We start from the raw sequence: 18043 nt of genomic DNA, 5'->3' as shown, positions 1-18043 counted from the left end.
TACACAGCTGTACAAGATACTTACTAAACACGATGTGTTTTATAATCCAGCTGGTGGGGGTTTACATGTTTGAATGGCTTGCCTTAGATCATTTGCGTTTCAATACCGCGCGCTCTCCGTGGGCGTGGCACATTAACGCGTAATGAGGTATAATGAGCTGGAAAGAAAAATACTGACATCTCTCTCTTTTCATACAGATTACATAAACTGAGAATATTTGTTTTTTATATAAATTAATTCATTTGAAAGAAGAGAGTTCAAGCTTCATTATGGAAAAACACTCGTGCCTGTATGACAAGTATTCGCGGAATTACAGTTAATTTTCGGACGCGTTTCAGAATGGACTTAACTGACAGAGAGAAGGCAGAACGCGCATCATGTTTGTTTTTCTTTATTTGGCGAAAAGCACAACACTTTGTTTTTATTGTGAGTATCCACAAAAAAAATAGACACTTATCAGGATCTAATGATGTACAACACTTAATATGTAAGATCAAAATCAACAGAGTATTTTGAGTTTCTTTTGCACTGATAAGAAAAAAAGCGAGACTATCGCGCCCGCGCGATAGCCGACCTCAGAGGGTTAAAACCCCAAACAAAGCGGTACATGCTGTTGGATCAAATTGAACCCTTGTACAAACAGAAATAGAATTAAATATCTGCGTCCAAAAATTATGTAGTGAAGGACAAGACCAGAACATATGGGCATGGGTAGCTGGAGCCTGACGACATCTAATGCACATGGGATCGATATCATTATAGATTTTAGAAAGCCTAACTCGAGTGAAATGGGTACGATGTAGAATTTTGCACTGGGTCAGACCATGTCTAGCACAAATTGATGAGGAGTGAACCCGACGCAAAATGGCATCCCACAGCTCCTCCGAGATCCCCTTTCCTAGATCCTCCTCCCATTGGGTTTTAATTTTATGCTGCGGGGTAAGCTGCAAAGAATAGATAAGATTGTGTAAACATGAAATGGCACCCTTAATGGTAGGCAATGGGGTTAAAATGGAGTCAATTAGAGAGGCCTCTGGGAGATTTGGGAAGTTGGGACTAAGATTGCGAACAAAACTTCGAACTTGAAGTTATCTAAAAAAAATGTTGCCTAGGCAAATGGAATTTCTCGGAGAGTTGCTGGAAGGATGCAAATGTACCAGCAATATACAAGTCCCTAAATGCCTTGATGCAGTGGTCAGACCACAAAGAAAAAGCCCCATCAATTAAGGAAGGGTGAAAAACAGGGTTAGCTGATAAAGGTGCTAGGAAAGAGAAGGTCTGTAGACCAAAATAGCGTCGAAATTGCTTCCAAATTTTAAAAGTAGATTTAACTAAGATATTATTGCAAAAAAGGGAGGGAGAAAAGCTAAGAGGAGCGTGGATGAGAACCGTCAACAAAGCAGGTTTAACCGAAAACATCTCCATACTCAGCCATGTTGGAGAGACTGGTGCCCCCTCCAGAGAAATCCAAAACTGAAATACTCTAAGGATGGAAGCCCAGTAATAAAACCTCAAGTTTGGAAGGGCCAAGCCCCCCCAAGGATCTTCGGTCTCTGCAACAGCTCCTTTCGCAAATGCGGAACCTTCCTGTTCCAGATAAACTCCGTGATTAATTTGTCTAATTTGTGAAAAAAAGACTGAGGGAGAAAGATAGGTATGCACTGGAAGAGATAAGACAATTTGGGAAGGATATTCATCTTAACCGAATTTACCCTGGCCACAAGGGAAAGAGGCAACAGTGACCACCGTTGAAAGTGCATCCATATCTGATCTAACAAAGGGGCAAAATTAAGATCAAACAAATCTTCAAATCGGTCACAAATCCAGATACCAAGGTATTTAAAGCCAAGTGGAACAATTTTGAATGGGAAACCCTGAGCAAGCATTCTGGGCACCTTGATTTAAAGGAAACAGCTCACTCTTGTCCAAATTTAGTTTATAACCTGAAATCAGACCAAATGAACTAAGGATGTCAAGAGCAGCTGGAACTAAGATAGAGAGATTGGACACATAGTAATAAGTCATCGGCATAGAGGGAGACCTTCTGTTCAAGACCATATCTTGTAATTCCAGGGATGCGTGGCTCTAAACGAAGCGCAATAGCCAGAGGTTCAATAGCCACAGCAAATATAAGAGGGCTCAGAGGACAGCCTTGACGAGTGGAGCGGTGCAAAGGGAAATACTCTGAATGGGTGTCATTAGTTCTGACTGAAGCCACAGGGGACGAATAAAGCAACTTAATCCAAGAAATGAACTCCTGGCCAAAACCAAATTTCTCCAAAGCGTAGAAAAGGTAGTTCCACTCCACTGTGTCAAAAGCCTTCTTCGCGTCTAATGAGATTACGGCTTCCGGCCCCATGGACGTAGAAGGATTATAAGCAACATTGAGAAGTCGTCTGAGATTAAAGAACCCGTGTCTGTTCTGGACAAAACCTGTCTGATCAGGAGAGATAATTAAAGGCAAAACTGATTCCAGTCGCATAGCTAATAATTTGGACAGAAGTTTTACATCTACAGATAAAAGACTAATTGGACGATAACTTGAGCAGGACAGAGGGTCCTTTCCATTCTTTTTTAAGAGTAATGATATGGAGGCCTGATTTAGAGTCTGAGGTAATTTAGAAAGAGTAAGAGATTCATTGAACATTTCTATCAAGACTGGTGCTAATTTGTCAAAAAAGGTGTTGTAAAACTCCGTCGAAAAACCATCCGGGCCTGGACATTTTCCAGACTGCATATAAAATGTTGCCCGTTTAAGGTCATCTATAGTGATTGGGCCCTCTAACTGCTCAGCCATATCAGCATCTACCTTAACCAACTCCAGTGAGTCAAAAAAAACTATCCAGGGCAGACAGATCAGACCCAACCTCAGAATTATATAAAGAAGAGTAAAACCATTTAAACTGATCATTCATTTTTTTAGGATCGGTAGTGACGCCAGAAGGAGTATTAATTTGTGAAATCTGCTGAGAGGAGGAAGCCTGTCGAAGCTGATGGGCCAAAAGTTTGGTCGCCTTATCCCCAGATTCATAATAACAATATTACAATAAAGCTCCTCAACCTCTTTAGTAGAAAGAACATCAAACTCAGCCTAAAGAGAGAGACGATCCTTATATATGTTAGGGGATGGGGAGGAAGCATAGATATTATCAAGCTGGGAGATTCGTAACCTCAATTCCTTTAAAAAAAATGTCCTTTGTTTGTTCTCATAGCTGCTGTATGAAATAATTTCACCTCTGATATATGCTTTCAAAGTTTCCCAAAGAAGGGAGGCTGAGATCCCTGGAGTACTGTTGGTAGTAAGAAAAAAGTCAATTTGATTAGAAACAAACTTAACAAAATCCTCATTAGATAGCAGGCGGGGATTGAGACACCGGGGGGGGGGGGGGGGGGGGGGGGCACGTACGTTCGCGCTCCTGTATGAATAACTCCAGTGTGGTCGGGGCATGATCTGATAATAGAATAGTATCATAAGAGCAAGACTGAACAGAATGGAGAAAGCGGTTGTCCAGGAGAAAATAGTCAATACGAGAAAAGGAGTGATGTACATGAGAGAAAAAAGAATACATTTTGCCGGACGGATTAAGAAAGCGCCATGGATCAGAGACCGAGAACTCATCCATAAAGGATAAAATGGTCTTAGAAGACTTTGAGAGCACTCCTGGTCTAGTAGAAGAACGATCTAATACCGGATTAAGCCAACAGTTGAAGTCACCCCCAATAATAAGTAGATGTGTGGACATGTCAGGTAATTTGGCGAACAATTGATGGAAAAAATTGTCATCATCCCAGTTTGGACCATACACATTAGCCAAAATCACAGAATTACTATATAGCTGACCCGTTACAAACACAGACCTTCCATTGGGTCAGCTATTACATTAGAGCACATAAAAGGAAAAAGGAATGTATAACAGTCACAGAAATAAATTAAAACATGGGCGACCTGACTAAACAAAGCACAAAAAGGAGAAAAAAGGAGAACTCCTCAAACCCCCAACCCACCACCCCACGAGCTGAAGCGTCTTCCCAAATAAGACGCGTACAAATCCCACAAACTACCAAAAACATCCTAACACGCTCCGTTAACAGCTCAAACCAGTAGTGCTCATGTGAGTTTGTAATAAAGCATGAAATAAATATATAAACAAACACAGTAGCAAAATATGAAAAGTGACTCTAATCCCAGTGACATGAACTTAAAACAGGGCAGTTAAACATCAGAAACCGGGTTAAAATAACGTTAACCCCCTGTTTACCAAACAAACTGCCAGCCGCTTTCAAACTGTACCTCCAGAAGAGACACCAGACTTTAAGTTCACCTTGACAAAGTCCATTGCAGTGGCTGGGTCCTCAAAGGTGTGTGTAGCTCCACCGGGAAGAGTGATCTTTAAAGTCTCGGGAAACCTCAATCCAAACTTCATTCCAGAACACGAATGTAACAGACGTTTAATGTCCGTGAATGCAGCGCGTTTCTTCGCAACTGACGAAGTGTAGTCAGGAAAGAGAAACAGTTTCTTGCCTCGATGGAGAAGAGGAGCCTCGCTAGCCCGGCGTAAAATGCATAGACAGTATAAGTAGTGGACAGAGCCATCTCATTGGAACTCAGTTGAGACAGTTGAAGCCCATTTTTAGCGATTTTTTTAGCACTTCCGTTCCTGACGCGCAGACTCAAACCGACTCAAACTAAGCATGATGATGTGAGCAACCTGTCTGACAGACGTAAATCTTCTAGTAGTTGTGCGTGAAAATTGCCAACGTTAATCACTTCATATGTATTCACTTGCCACATACCGAATTATTTCCAATTCCCCAAAAACGTTGTTGAAATATTTTGTCCCGTTTCTTTTATGGACTCATTACCTATGGACTTCTCCCTTGACGGGACGTCCCCCCGATTGCCAGCGAGCTTCTCCTCCTGTCTATACGGTAATGTCTCTATTGTGCGACAAAAAGTTGCGTGGTTATGACGCAATCGTTAGCCTGTTTTTAACAAAAACGGCTTCTACGGGGCCATAACGTAAGATACAAAGTAATGGAGCCTTTTATACATTATCGTGTTTATTTAGAAATATATAATGGACAAATGAAGTCTTTGGACGCCTCAGATGTAAAGTTATTCGCTGTCAAAGTGACGCCAAAATGAATGGGAGTCAATGGAATGCTAACAGCAGCTGAAGTTCTGCTACAATGGCGGCTACCGCGAGGCTTCAACTTCCGGCTGATGGATTACCCCCTTGGTAAAATGTCATTCCTCACGTGAAAAAAGTGAACACGAATCACAAAGGGTCGGGGTGGCTTACCATCACTGGGCTTGGATCGGAGAGTGTGATGCGCACGATCGAGTTGGGGCAACTCCCCCAGACCGAGAGAGTCCATCAGCAGCTGGGCAATAAATTCGGTTGGGCGCACACCTTTGACCCCCTCCGGCACACCTACCAGCCGTATGTTGTTCCTCCTTGATCTACCCTCCAAGTCCTCACATTTGTCGGCCAGCAGTTTAACCTTGGCTTTCAGCGTGGAAACGGTTGAATCCAGTGAGGTTAGCAGGTCACTATGGTCAGTGCACGCACGTTGCAACTCTGTGATAGCTTGATCATGAGAGAGATTCAATTGCGTGTCTAAGCTTCTCTCTTACCGAAGAAATGTCCGCTCGAAGCTCGCAAGACAGCGTGTCTATTTTTCTGCAAATGTCTCCCTTTCAACTGGTCTAACATAGCCCGGAGGTGATCCAAATTGGGCGCATACTCGGGATCCGTGACCACCTTCGGCGGAGATGCGGGCTCAGTCGAGGGAGAAGCCTTAACACGGCCTGTGCGAGCCGAGTTTCCACGTGCAGCTGACATTGTCGATTGAAATTCCCCCAAAACACACCAAAACTGACTAAAAAACTTGTCACAAATGTACACCGGCCAAATTAGTGAAAAGAAACTGTATCAAAAAGTTAAAATAAACACAAACTCGCGGAGCAAAATGGAGACATTTACTACATGATCGGTGTCCAACAGCGCCCCCCTTCTGTGGCAAATTCAAAATCTATATCATTGGATCTCCCAGCACTGTGTAGTAACGAGAGTTGTGCTCGAGAGTTGGCTCTAACTTGCCCTATTAAGATAAAAAAATTAATCAACATTGCAGTTTCATTTGATGCAAAAAATAAATATTTAAAACATGGCGCATATATGACGTCTAAAATGAGGCACCTAAATTGCTTACATGTTTTACACTGGTGAACATCTTCAGCATCAGGAATGGCCACTCGAGGGCCACTGTGCTGCAGATGTCTGAAATTTTCTAGTAATCCTGAAGATTTTAATTAAAATCTGTGATTAGGGCAGTGGACTAGTGTAAATTGTCATCCCTGAGGAGTTGTTCATGTTCAACCTCCTCAGATGAGCTGCACAACTGCTCAGTGCCTGCCTCTCCCTGCAGGTTGAGAATATCTTAATTTTCATCATTTGGATGGATTTTACTCTATAACTCACATCCTTACTCTCGTGGAAGACTTTATGCAAGATGATCTGATCTCTAAATCTTAACACACAATCGAAATCGGAATATGCGACTGTCTTTATTGACTTGCATCTTTCCTTGTTTCAACATTTTTATTTCTTCTGGAAGTTTCTGGTTCTGGCTGTAATGAATTATATTCAATTTAGTGTGCACCACATCCTCCATGGCAGGTGTTCTCCTATGTGAACGCTTTTTGTAGGTAGCTATTTCCTGCTGTACTTGTGTTTTGTATGTGGAGATCTCTTTCTTTTTGACTTATCCTCATCTTAATCTCTTTCCTCTTGTGGCTTAATTCCAGCAAGATTTCTTAGAGATCTGTTAACCATGATACACAGCCTTCTTTAGTTGATGCCAACTTGAATGGTCACAAAAAAGACATTCTAGATTTTTCTTATTATTCTGAGTGAATATTGTGACAGTGGAGACTGTCATCTGCCATTGACTGCTCTGGTCGAACAGGCTACTTACATTATGGCTTCAGCAGGAAACTAGTTCCTTTGATCAAGTTTTTATTTCTAAATAGAATGTCAGCCTTTAGATCTCTTGAAGCTTGGTCAGCAGGGTTTTCTAAAGAACTTGCATATCTCCATTGAGAAGGTTTAGAAGCCTTTCTAATGAGATTTGGTTTGCAACACATCTTGCATCTTGTGGAGACATGTATCTATGAATTACAGCACTATTGTACTGTTAGTCAAGAAAGTTAGACTCTTCAAGAAAACATTTCAAACTCTTGTTTCAGCATCCTATCCATTCTAACTCTGATCATGGCTGCTGTCAGCTCTTTTCTTCTTGTAACCTGCGTAGTGAAATCCTTGTAGTGAAATCATTCTGAAATTTCCCATCATGAATGTGCATCTTTTTTGATAATGATCACTTGTCAACAGAGGGTATGTGACCGTCACATAACCATTCTCGCAAGCATTTGCAAAGTGGTTTAATCAAAAGGTCTTGACATTTCAAAACTCCGCAGGTTTGATCGTCTACTTTTGCTGAAGTTTGACAGTTTCTATAAATCTTCCAGCCAGGACAGCCATTTCTCCCTCTTTTTTTTCCTACAATTTTATTATCTCATGAATGGTGCTTATAACCCAAGAGGAACGTAACAGAGCCAACAACTGACAATATACCTCTTCTGCTAAGTGGTTTGTTGTCTTATTTTTGCTCTGTGTTGATCACAATTTCTTCTTGTCCACTTGCCTTTTGAGGATTGACCACAGGTTCTTTATGGGATTAAGGTCTTGGTCCAAAATTGCAATGTAATTATCGCAGAGACACATTATTACTCTTGCCTTGTGACGTCGTGCTACATCATGCTTGAACTTCCACAGATCATCACCAAATTGCTCCATGGGAGAAAGTTCCTCTTGCAGGACATTGACATAATTCTTTATTCCTGGCAGTGTTTTTGGGTGGAATTGTGAGAGTGCCCCCACTCACTTGCATAAAATGCAACCCCACTAATGGATGGTCTCAGGATGCCTCACTGTTAGCACGACACAGAACTCATGGTAGCATTCACATTTACACACTACTCTGAACAATCGATTTTCCAGATGTCCCAAACTGTTAGAAGGGGCCTTCCTCATAGGAAATAACTTTGCACCGTTCTTCTGCTGTCCAATCCTTGTACTTACTGTAGAATTTCTGTCTGTCCTTAATGTTGTTCTAGGAGAGAAGTGGTGCCCTTCTTGACACCGGGCAATTGCCCAAAAGTCTTTGCCTCACTGTGCATGCAGATGCACATTTACACCCACCTGCTGCCAATATTGAGCAAGCTCTGCTCTGGTGGTGACACGATTCCGTAGATGACTACTCAGGTGGAGACATTATGGCTGCTCATCTTTCTCTGGAGGTTACCATTGCTAACACAAGAACAAAATTATTAGAAGCACTTCTCTCCTTCAATCAGTCCGCTCTTATAATCCAATCAGAATGATAGGGATTTTACCTGACCTTGTTCACACTTTCCAATGTGCTGATGTTATTAATTATGAAATTAATTTACTTGGTTGTTTTCTTCCAGGACCAAATTTGGGTTTTTGTGGTCTTTTTTTTGGCCAAAGGAGCTTTTTGCAATTTATATAAAATGCATCTCATCACTCTACACAATAATCTAAAAACAATGTGGATCAACACCACAACAACTGAAACAGCAAATTTTGCAAAACACAATGTATCTTACTGCCAATACTTTTTGCCATGACCTATATAATTCCCAATTCTCTTACCATGGGAAGTAGCTAACTGTCGAGATCTAAGTCTTTAACATCGTTGGCTCGTTCTTCTTCAGTGAAGGACAACTCTGCTATTACAAGGGTTGGGTACCGAAACCCAGTACCGATATGGAAACGCTACCTAAGTAACCGGTACACTGTGAACCCCTATAAGCAGGGTTCCAGACTGCCACCAAAATTTTTTTGAGAATGTGCGAGTTAAAATTTTATGTGGTCGCATTTGTGCGAGTGCATGGTCATGTACTACTCAGTTAAATTCACGCATGCGCAACAGAACGCCGTTGTATAAGCAGCTGCTGCAGTCCGTAACTTATGTTCAAAAATTACATCATGAATCCATTTTCCAAACCGTGTTTTTGACTTATCCTGAATCACTATGGTACGCTTATAATAAGTGTTTATATTCGGACTATTTTATCCCGGAGTCGGCTCGGCTGCGGAGTTGCCCAGTGACTCGCCATAGACATTAACGGAGAGAAGTAGTTCCGGCTACAATGTTCTCCGCAAGAAACTTGCAGTTTATTTATTAACGAACGTACACGTTACGCGCATTGCACACTGATGGTAAATGGTTACATTTACTTGAGTATTTTTTTGGGGGGGGGGGAGAAATTGTACTTTTAAGAGATTTAAATGGGGGTACTTTTACTTTAACTCGAGTACATTTCTAATGAAAAAACTGTACTTTTACTTCGCTACGTTGGGCGACGTTCCTCTCGTTACTTTATTTTTAATGCAATACATATTGTTAAATGCTTTATTCCAAGCACGCTGTATCTTTTTATGGGCATGAGCGATGCTCTGTTCACAAATGAATCACTCTCTTTTGAGTCGATTCTGATCACAGATCATCAAATAGCTTGGCAGATCTGTCTAAATCGGTTTGTTTAACAGTTTGAATTATCTGTTCAGTTTCCTGCACGCACTGAATCGTCTGAAGCGCTTTCAATTCAAACTCGACTCGGAGTCGTAACAGGAAGATTTAAGAACATCAAGAGCATTGAATGAAGTGGCCGTGGACCTACAGTCTAGTGAAAGTAAGTCTGCAAAACTGCCATCTTTATTAGTTGAACATCTTCGTATGCTGTCTGTGAATGAATGATTCCACAGGACGATATATTCGATTTCATTTCATTCAGGTAATATATTTTACAACCAAACAATTATTACGCCACGATATCACTACAACAAAGACATTATCCGTTTTTTGGAAATATAGCCTACACTGATTTGTAGGCTACATTAAATATGCTACCATTGTCCACAGTTTATGAAATGAACACCCGCTATCCCACGGTAATGTGTGAGTATTGCGCAGTGGCGTGCAAACTCGACTTGAAAAATGTCTTTGCCTGCCTTAGGCACAGTTAAACAGTTTTAAACATGCTTGCAGAAATATACATTTGATTACATTTTGGAGAACAGACAGAACAAGATCCGTCGATGTGCATTTGATCGTTGTTTGTGTTCAGATGTCGAGTAGCGGTCATGAGCACGAAGAGTTTTGACTCTTTCTTATCTTTGTCAATGGTTCCCTTTACATGCCTTTGAATGCAAAACGTCTCGGGTTACGACTGTAACCCTCGTTCCCTGAGAATCGACACATTGGGGAACGCCTCCAGCGTGACGCGTCTGAAGCCTGTATGGAACTAGTCCAATCTTGATTGGTGTTGCATCATGACGTCACCCGTGACGTCGCATGTGACGGAAGCTATAAAAGGGAACCGGATCATAACAATGTCAGCTTTTGATTGGTCGAAGCAAGTTGCTCTCAGGAGCGCTAGAAGTGTGGCCGAGGGACGCAGCGTCTCGTTTCCTTCTCAGAGAACAAGGGTTACAGTCGTAACCCGAGATGTTCCCTTTCGAGGGAACTCGCGCTGCGTCGAGAATCGACACATTGGGGAACGATATACCCACTGCGCCACATTGAGAGAATACGCCCTGGTGTGAAGCAATCTGGCACACTTAGGACTTGTGAACCCGGAATAAAGGGCAGATCCAGACTGAAGTGTCTAATGAAGTTGTGAGGGGAGGCCCAGCCCGCGGCATCGCAGACCTCCTGAAGAGAAACTCCTGACAGCAAATCTTTAGAGGAAGCCACTCCTCTAGTTGAGTGGGCTCTTATCAGAAGAGGCCAAGGCAAGCTACGCGCCTCGTAAGCTGAAGATATAGCCTCTACTATCCATCTGCTGATAGTCTGCTTGGAAACAGGGGAACCCCTCTTAGGTGACCCGAAACATACTGGTATGTAACAAGTAACTGGTCCGTCTTCCTCCAGCCCGAGGTTCTATGAGCATAGACTTCCAGGGCTCGGACCGGGCACAATAAATGCTGCTTAGCTTGCTTGAAGAAATGCCTGAAGAATTATAGACCGTGCCACATTTGACGGCACCTTAGGCACATATCCAGGTCTAGGGTGGAGAAAGGCCTTTACTTTGCCGGGAGTGAACTCGAGGCAAGAAGAAGCCACCGATAAAGCCTGCAGGTCCCCAACTCTCTTGAGGGACATAATGGCTAGCAGGAAGGCTACTTTAAAGGACATAAACTTCTCAGACACCTCATCCAGTGGTTCGAAGGGTGCCAGGGATAACCCTTCGAGGACCACTGTCAGGTCCCAAGTGGGAACTCTGGACTGGATGACAGGCCTCATCCTCCTAGCTCCAATAAAAAAACGTACGATTAATTGGTGTCGCCACATAGACCTTAAGCGTCGACGGGGAGAGACCGTTAGAGAAACGACTCTGTAGGAACTCCAGCACTGAAGCCACTGGGCAGTTAACTGGGTCCAACTGAAGTTATCTGCACCATAAGTTAAACACATTTCATTTTAATGCATAAAGTTTCCTCGTGGAGGGGGCTCTAGAGTTTAAAATGGTCTCAACAACCTCAGTTGAGAGACCAATATTTACGAGCTGGTCCCCCTCAGGGGCCAGAACCATAGCTTCCATAGTTCCGGCCGGGGGTGAAATATTGTGCCCCTGGCCTGAGAAAGGAGGTCTCTCCTAATCGGAATTTGCCACGGAGGGCCTGCTAGGAGGACCATGATGTCCGAGAACCATACTCGGGCCGGCCAGTAGGGGGCTACTAGGAGTAAGGTGATCCCGTACCGCCGGACCCTCTCTAGAACCCCTGGGAGCAGAGCAATCGGGGGAAATGCATACAGACGTAGCCTCGGCCATGTCTGAACCATGGCATCCAGCCCCGTGGCAGCTGGATGCGAGAGAGAGCTGGATGCAAGAGAGAGAACCAGAGTGGACAGTGAGTGTTCCCCTGAGAGGCAAATAGGTCCACTTCCGCCTGTCCAAACTCCTTCCATATTAACTCCACCGACTCGGGGTGGAGTCTCCAATTCCCGGGCCTCAGCCCCTGCCTCGACAGGATGTCTGCTCCCACATTGCTGTCCCCAGGGATAAACATCGCTCTGACTGAGAGAAGTTTCCCCTGGGACCACAGGAGGACCTGATGTGCCAATCTGCATAGAGGGCGCAATCTCAGGCCCCCCTGACGATTTATATAAGAGACCACCGACGTATTTTCTGTCCGTACTAGAACATGATGGACTATGAGGTCTGTAAGGAAGTGTTTGAGAGCCAAAATCACAGCCAGCATCTCCAGGCAGTTGATGTGCCAAGAGAGATGGTGGTCCTTCCAGAGACCCCTGGTGTAGCGGCCTTCCATAAACACACCCCAGCCTGTGAGGGAAGCATCCGTAGTCACAATCTTTCTTTGACACGGTGCTCCCAAAACAGGGCCTAGGGACAGGAACCAAGGTTTCTTCCACATTACCAAAGAACGAAGGCATCTGTGCGTTACTTTGATAGTGCGAAATGGGTTCCCCCTTGGGGAAAACCCTCTGGTCCTGAGCCACCACTGTAGGGCTCTCATGTGCAGCAGGCCAAAAGGAATAGCGTTGGACGCTGCTGCCAGGAGACCCAGCACTCTTTGAAAGTATTTGACCGTGATGCTTTGGCCTAGCCTGAAGCTCGAAACTGTAGTCAAGATGGTATTTATACGAGCGGGAGACAGCTGTGCCCGCATCGTGATTGAGTCCCAAATTACCCCCAGAAAAGTAGTCTTTTGTAGAGGAACCAATGAACTCTTCTTGGCATTGAGTCTTAGTCCCAAGCACCTTAGATGATCTAGAACAACATCTCGATGTTGAACCGCCAAGTCCTCTGACTGTGCCAGGATAAGCCAGTCGTCGATATAATTGAGGATGCGAATGCTTTGAAGTCTCAACGGAGCAAGGACAGCATCCATGCATTTTGTGAAGGTGCGAGGTGACAGTGCTAGGCCGAAAGGAAGAACCCTGTATTGATAAGCCTTTCCCCGAAAGCAAACCTTAGGAACTTCCTGTGCTGTGGAAGGATGGATATATGGAAGTAAGCATCTTTTAGATCTATCGTGACAAACCAGTCCTCGGACCTGATCTGACTCACGATAATGGGTATCGTTAACATTTTGAACCTGTATCTCCTCAGAGACCGGTTTAATACTCTGAGATCTATAATGGGACGTAATCCCCCATCCTTCTTGCGAACTATGAAGTACCGGAGAAGTACTGTAGAACCCGGCTTCTCGCTCTTGGGGAGGAACATACTCTATGGCCTCCTTCGCTAAGAGGGACTGAACTTCCTGTTCCATAACCAGACCATGCTCGGGGCTGACCAGTGTGTTTACTACCCCGCTGAACCTGGGCGGGCGATATTCAAACTGAATTCTGTACCCCTGTTCTATTATGTGCAGGAGCGGGACCCACTGAGATATTTTTTGAAGACCTTTCCAGGTGTCTAGATAATCTACTAGGGGGACCAGTCTCTCGGGACTGGCCTCTGGTGTTAAATTCGATATATCGGTGACCTGAAGCATTTGTATGGCAGGAGCTAACGGATTTAATTTTTATGCAGGCCTCGTGAGAGGAAGCGAACTTGACAGGGCCGCCATATTTTCGGGCAGAGACTGTGATGTGCGTTCGCTAGAAACCGATGCGACCTGAAGCGCTCTCAGCGGCGGGATGCAAACATCGATTTCCTGAGGGCTCCGCGAAGGAGCGAGTTGTTGATACTTGATCGCGGGGGGCGCCCTCGGAGGCCGTCGCCACGCGTCAGGGCCTCTTTGCCGAAGCCTTCCTAGCCTGAATGACAGTCCTCAGATCTGCCCTAGGCTTGGAAGGCTTCGGCTGAGAGTGTTGCCTCTGGCTCCAGGCCTTTTGCGGTTTCTCTCTTTGCTGTTGCTAGTGTGAGGAGCTGGCAGCAGCCTCATGGGACTGCCTCCTGGCAGCAGCCCCACGAGACTTGGAACGACGGCGGGGATGAGCTGTTTTAACGCGGCTGATTGTCGTTTCGTCTCCTGAAACCTCTCGACGACAGTGGTGACTGCGTCGCCGAAGAGGCCAGAAGACGAAATCGGGGCGTCGAGGAGGAAGGCCCTGTCCTTGTCCCCAACGCCCGACAAATTCAGCCACAAATGTCTCTCCGTGGCTACCAAGGCTGCCATAGAACGGCCGATTGCACGGGCCGTCTCCTTGGTAGCACGGAGAGACAAGTCAACCGCTCGACGCATCTCCTGAATATCGTCGAGGGTGACCTCCCCGCTGTCGTCCACCTCTTTTAGTAGGTCGGCCTGTTAAGCCTGCAGGAGCCCCATTGTGTGCAGGCATGCACCAGCCCGACCTGCCGCCATATATGCTTTCCCAACCAAGGCCGATGTTGTACGGCAGGGCTTGGAGGGAAGCGGCGGAGCTCTCAGGGACGATGCGGCCTCGGGCGAGAGATGAGATGCAAAAGTCTCTTCAACCCGAGGCATCGTCCCATAGCCCATCTCTCTCAACCCCATTATAGAAGAATATATATTTACATTGGGGCTGGAAAGTCGAAAAGAGAAGGGCCTATCCCACGATCTCGACACCTCGGTGTGGAGATCCTTAAAAAATGGGAGGCTCCTGCGCGAAGGCTGTGACCAGGCTTGCAGGAAGCGCTCATCAAGCTTGCTGTCGCTTCCTGCTTTTCTTGTGGCCAACTGATATTTAATTTGGCCACAGCCCTAGTCACAACCTCCAGCAGCTCCTCAGATGCAGGAGAATGTGGTGGCCAATCTTCACATTCTCCTACATCGATGCTCAAATTATCCACCTCCTCGGAGGCAGATAATTCGAGCATCGGGTCCTCTTCACGGGTGGAAGAAGCCGCTGGGCTATATGATCCGTAGTAACTAACTACTTGAGTAGTTTTTTCATTGGATACTTATTACTCTTACTCAAGTAACTATTAAGATTATTGCTTTTACTTTGAGTAAATATTTCTATAAGTACTTGTACTTTTACTTGAGTACAGTTTTTGGATACTCTGCCCACCTCTGCTGATGGTGAAACACGCCAATTAGGAATTCAGGAATTAAGGCTAATAAAAATGAAAAGAACATGCAATTTAATTGTTTTTTTGAGAGTTTTTTGATTTGATAGTTAAAAGATTAAAACATTTTGCTAACATAAGGTCTTGTGTCACTGTCAGTCTTTGACTCTTTTTACATCACTGCAAAACTAGGGTATGCAGATTAAGACCACTATTCATCAGCATGCATTGATTAATGGCATGTAGAAAAAAAAGGTGCAACCAAATCATATGCTGGTGAGACCAACTGAGAAAGTTGGTAGCACCAGTGCAACCAGTGGTAAAGTTAGTCTGGAGCCTTGCTAATAAGAGACTGCTCAAATGATTTGAGGAAAGTGGGTTGCGTAAGTAAAATTGTGTAATGGGAAAATTGAAAACTCAATTAATTGAGTTGACCTAATGTGGTCTTCTCATTGAATTAACTTTAATTCAAGGAACTTTAATAAAATGATTAAGTAAAGATAAATTAAACAAAATATAAACTGGTAAGTTTGAGTTTAGTCCATTGGCCTTTTATTATTAAATAAATTATAAATCATTAAACCAAGTTTTGTTTTTCACAAAACATTTGACATTCTATAAACTCAATAAACTCAACAGCTTTATTAGGGTTACATTACATATCTTAACTTCTATAATGCATACTAACTGAACATCGTGTATTAACATTTAATCTGTTAAAAATACAATTACAATACTTCCAGTAAATTAAATCAATTGATTAAAATTGGTCGTTTAAAATGGAAATTGATCAGATCAGAACAATTTAAAGCACACTGTAATGAACAACAACAGACATGTTTGTCATCTACTTTAACTTATCTTTAACTTAACTTATCTTTCACCATTTGTAATAGTTGTGTGCGAGTCCCTCAGTTTTCCTCTGTGTGAATAGATAGACAACATCATACAGTCGCTTTTGGAATGGTTTCAAATATTAAAAATATGCTGGAAAACCAAATAATGTACAGGACCTTGTTTTTTCTTAAGAACAGTGGGCACTTTAATTGATCAGAACAAACAAGTGATACATGAACATCCATTACAAAAAACGGCCGTCGATCATCCAGGTAACAACACAGAATTAAGAATGAACGGTCACTTTTAAATGCTTTTTTTTTTAATTCAGCTATAATTTTGACTAAATGTAACATATGTTGAGTGAAATAGCTAAATCAGGGCAGGGCAGCTAAAAAAAGAAGTACTTTAGAAAAAAGATTTTTTTTTTTTTTTATTAGATTCTGCAATGTGATGTAAACTTTTGACCACAACTATATGTCTGTGATAGTGTCAGTACTGCAGGCTAACATCAGTGAGATCTCATCCTGTGGAAACAGCCATTGTTGGTTCAAAGATCCTCATTGCCGCAGTCCTTAAGATGAATGGTTGGGGCTGGGAACGGAAAATCCTGTGATTTAAAATAATAAAATTAAGACACATTTTCTCTAAATACATTGTACAGTTCTCATTGTTTAAGTACTGGTTAGAGTGATGCAACATGACATATAATAATAAAAATGTAACAATACAAAGCAATTTTGTTAGTTGGACAGCAACAAGAATGGAAATAATCAAAGCAAGTCAAAGTGGGAATAAACGGCTCGAAAACAACTTCGGGCTAGAATATACAGTTAAAAAAAACTGTTACAACATTGAACAAATTTTGATGTTATGTTCTGGCAAACATGTTATTTAAAATAGTTTCATGAATTCACGCTTGCCATATGCTTTTTCTCAGCCTCAGAATATACCGGTGGTGCTCTGCACGCGCAAGAACTGCAGTGAGTCAAGCGAGGCTGCGGGGGAGGGGAAAGAACAGCCTCGATAGTCGAGAGACAGTAATTTTACGATTCGACTTACAGGTGTCATGAATTGAAAGTCTCGTGTGATTCAGCTCCAAATGCAAGGCCTGAAATTTCCGTACCTGATGGCTCTGGTGATACACCATAATTTTCACTGAAATGTCCAATATCAGATTTAACCCCTTAATTACTGTTTTTATGCAGTGTCAGAGCCTCTGGCCTGCTGCCTGTATCAGCAAATTCACAATGAACAGAAAAATTACTGCCTTCTGTATCGACCAATCAGCCGATACAGAATTCTGTCAAGGCAGAATTTCAGGCACGACCAATCATATTAAACAGAGACATAGCGAATAATTTAAATAACTTGCCAAATGAGTACATTAAACACACCCGTTTAATTTTTGATGCCAAAACTTGCTATTTTAAGTAATGTTAAGTTATGATAACTTGATTTCCTTTATTAATGACAACAAAACATCAAATGCTGGTTTAAAACCCCATTTCATGAAGAGTATTAGCAAAATATTCTGTGTAACCAAACGCATAGATTCAATTGAATTAATGTCCAAAAACATTGTTACAAGTCAAATGGACTAAATATAAATAAACAGAAATCAAATAAGTTTGCAGCCTTTTAAAGTTGCCGGGGCAGTGACAAGCGACTCTCAAATCTTCTTGTCTGGTTCAGCTGCTTTCAGTCACGTGACGCTGGCTCTGAATGAAAACGCGTTGTGGAAACGCATTGGCCTGTTACTTTTTGTCCCTCTCTGCTATTACAGTTTTACAAGACGGCGGAAGGACATGGAAGCCTCCGTGGACCTACCCGTCCCATGTATATAAAGATAATAAATTCTTCGTTTATGAGGATAAGTCAGATAATTGGCAGAGGTATTTGTACACCATTGAGAACATATTTATGAATAAAATATTGATTTTAGATAATAAAATACTTATAATACTACACATTGTCCCTTTAAGGAGCATGATAAAAGTGCAAAGTACAGAGTTACTGAATCCTGTTGTGAGGATAGCATTTTCATGATTAACGCATTTGTGAATCACATTGTTGCCATATGGCAATTCTATGCTCCTGTAGTTGGTT

General features: G+C 43.0%; 1 protein-coding gene across 2 annotated transcripts in view; it reads left to right on the top strand.

Moving 5' to 3' along the window:
• Positions 1 to 18043, top strand: part of rnf121 (ring finger protein 121) — a 128763-nt gene that overhangs the window by 52510 nt on the left and 58210 nt on the right. The gene's annotated exons all lie outside the window — the stretch shown is intronic.

This window comes from Siphateles boraxobius, unplaced genomic scaffold, assembly GCF_051911475.1.
Source record: "Siphateles boraxobius isolate OS27281-9 unplaced genomic scaffold, OSU_SipBor_1 11, whole genome shotgun sequence".
Classification (NCBI taxonomy): domain Eukaryota; kingdom Metazoa; phylum Chordata; class Actinopteri; order Cypriniformes; family Leuciscidae; genus Siphateles; species Siphateles boraxobius.
The sequence above is the reverse complement of the archived record's forward strand: the minus strand, read 5'-3'. Positions and strand labels throughout refer to the sequence as shown.